Source organism: Cyanistes caeruleus, unplaced genomic scaffold (genome assembly GCF_971803275.1).
Source record: "Cyanistes caeruleus unplaced genomic scaffold, bCyaCae1.hap1.1 HAP1_SCAFFOLD_119, whole genome shotgun sequence".
NCBI lineage: Eukaryota > Metazoa > Chordata > Aves > Passeriformes > Paridae > Cyanistes > Cyanistes caeruleus.
In genome coordinates, this window is record NW_028255918.1 from 209,544 (window position 1) to 216,546 (window position 7,003).

Here is a 7,003-nt window from a genome sequence, read left to right on the forward strand (position 1 = left end):
AATTCCCACAATCTTCTCAAAACATTACAAAATTCCACAGACATCTCCCAAAATCTCCACCAATTTCCACCAAATCTAAGAAAATTCCCTCAAAATTCTTCAAGTCTCCTCCAAATTCCAAGAAATTCAAGAGAAATCCTCAAAATTCCAGGAAAATGTTATAAAATTCCTTGAATCTTCTCAAAACCCTACCAAACTCCAGCAACATCCCACAAAATCTCCACAAAATTCAAGAAAAATCCCTCAAAAATTCTTCAAGTCTCCTCCAAATCCCACAAACATCTCACAAAATCCCACAAAATCTCCTCAATATCCCACAAAACTCTGGAAAACCCCACAAAATTGCAGAAAAATGCCACAAAACTCCCTCAGTCTTCTCAAAACCCAACCAAGTTCCTGCAACATCTCACAAAATCTCCACCCATTTCCACCAAATCTAGGAAAAATCCCTCAAAATTCTTCAAGTCTCCTCCAAATCCCACAAAATTCTGGAAAAGCCCCACACAATTCCCTAAATCTTCTCAAATTTCTACCAAATTCCTGCAACATCCCACAAAATCTCCACAAATGTCCACAAAATTCAAGAAAAATCCCACAAAAATTCATTAAATTTCCTCAATATCCCACAAAATTCCAGAACCATCTCACAAAATCTCCACACATGTCCACAAAATTCAAGAAAACTCTCCAAAAAATTCTTGAAAAGACACTCAAAATTCCAGAAATATCCCACAAAATTCCCACAATCTTCTCAAAACATTACAAAATTCCACTGACATCTCCCAAAATCTCCACCAATTTCCACCAAATCTAAGAAAATTCCCTCAAAATTCTTCAAGTCTCCTCCAAATTCCAAGAAATTCAAGAGAAATCCTCAAAATTCCAGGAAAATGTTATAAAATTCCTTGAATCTTCTCAAAACCCTACCAAACTCCAGCAACATCCCACAAAATCTCCACAAAATTCAAGAAAAATCCCTCAAAAATTCTTCAAGTCTCCTCCAAATCCCACAAACATCTCACAAAATCCCACAAAATCTCCTCAATATCCCACAAAACTCTGGAAAACCCCACAAAATTGCAGAAAAATGCCACAAAACTCCCTCAGTCTTCTCAAAACCCAACCAAGTTCCTGCAACATCTCACAAAATCTCCACCCATTTCCACCAAATCTAGGAAAAATCCCTCAAAATTCTTCAAGTCTCCTCCAAATCCCACAAAATTCTGGAAAAGCCCCACACAATTCCCTAAATCTTCTCAAATTTCTACCAAATTCCTGCAACATCCCACAAAATCTCCACAAATGTCCACAAAATTCAAGAAAAATCCCACAAAAATTCATTAAATTTCCTCAATATCCCACAAAATTCCAGAACCATCTCACAAAATCTCCACACATGTCCACAAAATTCAAGAAAACTCTCCAAAAAATTCTTGAAAAGACACTCAAAATTCCAGAAATATCCCACAAAATTCCCACAATCTTCTCAAAACATTACAAAATTCCAAAGACATCTCCCAAAATCTCCACCAATTTCCACCAAATCTAAGAAAATTCCCTCAAAATTCTTCAAGTCTCCTCCAAATTCCAAGAAATTCAAGAGAAATCCTCAAAATTCCAGGAAAATGTTATAAAATTCCTTGAATCTTCTCAAAACCCTACCAAACTCCAGCAACATCCCACAAAATCTCCACAAAATTCAAGAAAAATCCCTCAAAAATTCTTCAAGTCTCCTCCAAATCCCACAAACAACTCACAAAATCCCACAAAATCTCCTCAATATCCCACAAAACTCTGGAAAAACCCTCAAAATTGCAGAAAAATGCCACAAAATTCCCTCAGTCTTCTCAAAACCCAACCAAATTCCTGCAACATCTCACAAAATCTCCACCCATTTCCACAAAATCTAGGAAAAATCCCTCAAAATTCTTCAAGTCTCCTCCAAATCCCACAAAATTCTGGAAAAGCCCCACACAATTCCCTAAATCTTCTCAAATTTCTACCAAATTCCTGCAACATCCCACAAAATCTCCACAAATGTCCACAAAATTCAAGAAAAATCCCACAAAAATTCATTAAATTTCCTCAATATCCCACAAAATTCCAGAACCAGCTCACAAAATCTCCACACATGTCCACAAAATTCAAGAAAACTCTCCAAAAAATTCTTGAAAAGACACTCAAAATTCCAGAAATATCCCACAAAATTCCCACAATCTTCTCAAAACATTACAAAATTCCACAGACATCTCCCAAAATCTCCACCAATTTCCACCAAATCTAAGAAAATTCCCTCAAAATTCTTCAAGTCTCCTCCAAATTCCAAGAAATTCAAGAGAAATCCTCAAAATTCCAGGAAAATGTTACAAAATTCCTTTGATCTTCTCAAAACCCAACCAGACTCCAACCACATCCCACAAAATCTCCACAAACGTCCACAAAATTCAAGAAAAATCCCTCAAAAATTCATTAGATTTCCTCAATATCCCACAAAATTCCAGAACCAGCTCACAAAATCTCCACACATTTCCACAAAATTCAAGAAAACTCCCACAAAATTCTTGGAAGCCCCTCAAAATGCCAGAAAAATCCCACAATATTCCCTAAATTTTCTCAATACTTTACAAAATTCCACAGACATCTCCCAAAATCTCCACCAATTTCCACCAAATCTAAGAAAATTCCCTCAAAATTCTTCAAGTCTCCTCCAAATTCCACAGAATTCAAGAGAAATCCTCAAAATTCCAGGAAAATGTTATAAAATTCCTTGAATCTTCTCAAAACCCTACCAAACTCCAGCAACATCCCACAAAATCTCCACAAAATTCAAGAAAAATCCCTCAAAAATTCTTCAAGTCTCCTCCAAATCCCACAAACAACTCACAAAATCCCACAAAATCTCCTCAATATCCCACAAAACTCTGGAAAACCCCTCAATATTGCAGAAAAATGCCACAAAATTCCCTCAGTCTTCTCAAAACCCAACCAAATTCCTGCAACATCTCACAAAATCTCCACCCATTTCCACCAAATCTAGGAAAAATCCCTCAAAATTCTTCAAGTCTCCTCCAAATCCCACAAAATTCTGGAAAAGCCCCACACAATTCCCTAAATCTTCTCAAATTTCTACCAAATTCCTGCAACATCCCACAAAATCTCCACAAATGTCCACAAAATTCAAGAAAAATCCCACAAAAATTCATTAAATTTCCTCAATATCCCACAAAATTCCAGAACCAGCTCACAAAATCTCCACACATTTCCACAAAATTCAAGAAAACTCTCCAAAAAATTCTTGAAAAGACACTCAAAATTCCAGAAATATCCCACAAAATTCCCACAATCTTCTCAAAACATTACAAAATTCCACTGACATCTCCCAAAATCTCCACCAATTTCCACCAAATCTAGGAAAAAAATCCCTCAAAATTATTCAAGTCTCCTCCAAATTCCAAGAAATTCAAGAGAAATCCTCAAAATTCCAGGAAAATGTTACAAAATTCCTTTGATCTTCTCAAAACCCAACCAGACTCCAACCACATCCCACAAAATCTCCACAAACGTCCACAAAATTCAAGAAAAATCCCTCAAAAATTCATTAGATTTCCTCAATATCCCACAAAATTCCAGAACCAGCTCACAAAATCTCCACACATTTCCACAAAATTCAAGAAAACTCCCACAAAATTCTTGGAAGCCCCTCAAAATGCCAGAAAAATCCCACAATATTCCCTAAATTTTCTCAATACTTTACAAAATTCCACAGACATCTCCCAAAATCTCCACCAATTTCCACCAAATCTAAGAAAATTCCCTCAAAATTCTTCAAGTCTCCTCCAAATTCCACAGAATTCAAGAGAAATCCTCAAAATTCCAGGAAAATGTTATAAAATTCCTTGAATCTTCTCAAAACCCTACCAAACTCCAGCAACATCCCACAAAATCTCCACAAAATTCAAGAAAAATCCCTCAAAAATTCTTCAAGTCTCCTCCAAATCCCACAAACAACTCACAAAATCCCACAAAATCTCCTCAATATCCCACAAAACTCTGGAAAACCCCTCAAAATTGCAGAAAAATGCCACAAAATTCCCTCAGTCTTCTCAAAACCCAACCAAATTCCTGCAACATCTCACAAAATCTCCACCCATTTCCACCAAATCTAGGAAAAATCCCTCAAAATTCTTCAAGTCTCCTCCAAATCCCACAAAATTCTGGAAAAGCCCCACACAATTCCCTAAATCTTCTCAAATTTCTACCAAATTCCTGCAACATCCCACAAAATCTCCACAAATGTCCACAAAATTCAAGAAAAATCCCACAAAAATTCATTAAATTTCCTCAATATCCCACAAAATTCCAGAACCATCTCACAAAATCTCCACACATGTCCACAAAATTCAAGAAAACTTTCCAAAAAATTCTTGAAAAGACACTCAAAATTCCAGAAATATCCCACAAAATTCCCACAATCTTCTCAAAACATTACAAAATTCCACAGACATCTCCCAAAATCTCCACCAATTTCCACCAAATCTAGGAAAAAAATCCCTCAAAATTCTTCAAGTCTCCTCCAAATTCCAAGAAATTCAAGAGAAATCCTCAAAATTCCAGGAAAATGTTACAAAATTCCTTTGATCTTCTCAAAACCCAACCAGACTCCAACCACATCCCACAAAATCTCCACAAACGTCCACAAAATTCAAGAAAAATCCCTCAAAAATTCATTAGATTTCCTCAATATCCCACAAAATTCCAGAACCAGCTCACAAAATCTCCACACATTTCCACAAAATTCAAGAAAACTCCCACAAAATTCTTGGAAGCCCCTCAAAATGCCAGAAAAATCCCACAATATTCCCTAAATTTTCTCAATACTTTACAAAATTCCACAGACATCTCCCAAAATCTCCACCAATTTCCACCAAATCTAAGAAAATTCCCTCAAAATTCTTCAAGTCTCCTCCAAATTCCACAGAATTCAAGAGAAATCCTCAAAATTCCAGGAAAATGTTATAAAATTCCTTGAATCTTCTCAAAACCCTACCAAACTCCAGCAACATCCCACAAAATCTCCACAAAATTCAAGAAAAATCCCTCAAAAATTCTTCAAGTCTCCTCCAAATCCCACAAACAACTCACAAAATCCCACAAAATCTCCTCAATATCCCACAAAACTCTGGAAAAACCCTCAAAATTGCAGAAAAATGCCACAAAATTCCCTCAGTCTTCTCAAAACCCAACCAAATTCCTGCAACATCTCACAAAATCTCCACCCATTTCCACCAAATCTAGGAAAAATCCCTCAAAATTCTTCAAGTCTCCTCCAAATCCCACAAAATTCTGGAAAAGCCCCACACAATTCCCTAAATCTTCTCAAATTTCTACCAAATTCCTGCAACATCCCACAAAATCTCCACAAATGTCCACAAAATTCAAGAAAAATCCCACAAAAATTCATTAAATTTCCTCAATATCCCACAAAATTCCAGAACCAGCTCACAAAATCTCCACACATGTCCACAAAATTCAAGAAAACTCTCCAAAAAATTCTTGAAAAGACACTCAAAATTCCAGAAATATCCCACAAAATTCCCACAATCTTCTCAAAACATTACAAAATTCCACAGACATCTCCCAAAATCTCCACCAATTTCCACCAAATCTAAGAAAATTCCCTCAAAATTCTTCAAGTCTCCTCCAAATTCCAAGAAATTCAAGAGAAATCCTCAAAATTCCAGGAAAATGTTATAAAATTCCTTGAATCTTCTCAAAACCCTACCAAACTCCAGCAACATCCCACAAAATCTCCACAAAATTCAAGAAAAATCCCTCAAAAATTCTTCAAGTCTCCTCCAAATCCCACAAACATCTCACAAAATCCCACAAAATCTCCTCAATATCCCACAAAACTCTGGAAAACCCCACAAAATTGCAGAAAAATGCCACAAAACTCCCTCAGTCTTCTCAAAACCCAACCAAGTTCCTGCAACATCTCACAAAATCTCCACCCATTTCCACCAAATCTAGGAAAAATCCCTCAAAATTCTTCAAGTCTCCTCCAAATCCCACAAAATTCTGGAAAAGCCCCACACAATTCCCTAAATCTTCTCAAATTTCTACCAAATTCCTGCAACATCCCACAAAATCTCCACAAATGTCCACAAAATTCAAGAAAAATCCCACAAAAATTCATTAAATTTCCTCAATATCCCACAAAATTCCAGAACCATCTCACAAAATCTCCACACATGTCCACAAAATTCAAGAAAAATCCCACAAAAATTCTTGAAAAGACACTCAAAATTCCAGAAATATCCCACAAAATTCCCACAATCTTCTCAAAACATTACAAAATTCCACAGACATCTCCCAAAATCTCCACCAATTTCCACCAAATCTAAGAAAATTCCCTCAAAATTCTTCAAGTCTCCTCCAAATTCCAAGAAATTCAAGAGAAATCCTCAAAATTCCAGGAAAATGTTATAAAATTCCTTGAATCTTCTCAAAACCCTACCAAACTCCAGCAACATCCCACAAAATCTCCACAAAATTCAAGAAAAATCCCTCAAAAATTCTTCAAGTCTCCTCCAAATCCCACAAACATCTCACAAAATCCCACAAAATCTCCTCAATATCCCACAAAACTCTGGAAAACCCCACAAAATTGCAGAAAAATGCCACAAAACTCCCTCAGTCTTCTCAAAACCCAACCAAGTTCCTGCAACATCTCACAAAATCTCCACCCATTTCCACCAAATCTAGGAAAAATCCCTCAAAATTCTTCAAGTCTCCTCCAAATCCCACAAAATTCTGGAAAAGCCCCACACAATTCCCTAAATCTTCTCAAATTTCTACCAAATTCCTGCAACATCCCACAAAATCTCCACAAATGTCCACAAAATTCAAGAAAAATCCCACAAAAATTCATTAAATTTCCTCAATATCCCACAAAATTCCAGAACCATCTCACAAAATCTCCACACATGTCCACAAAATTCAA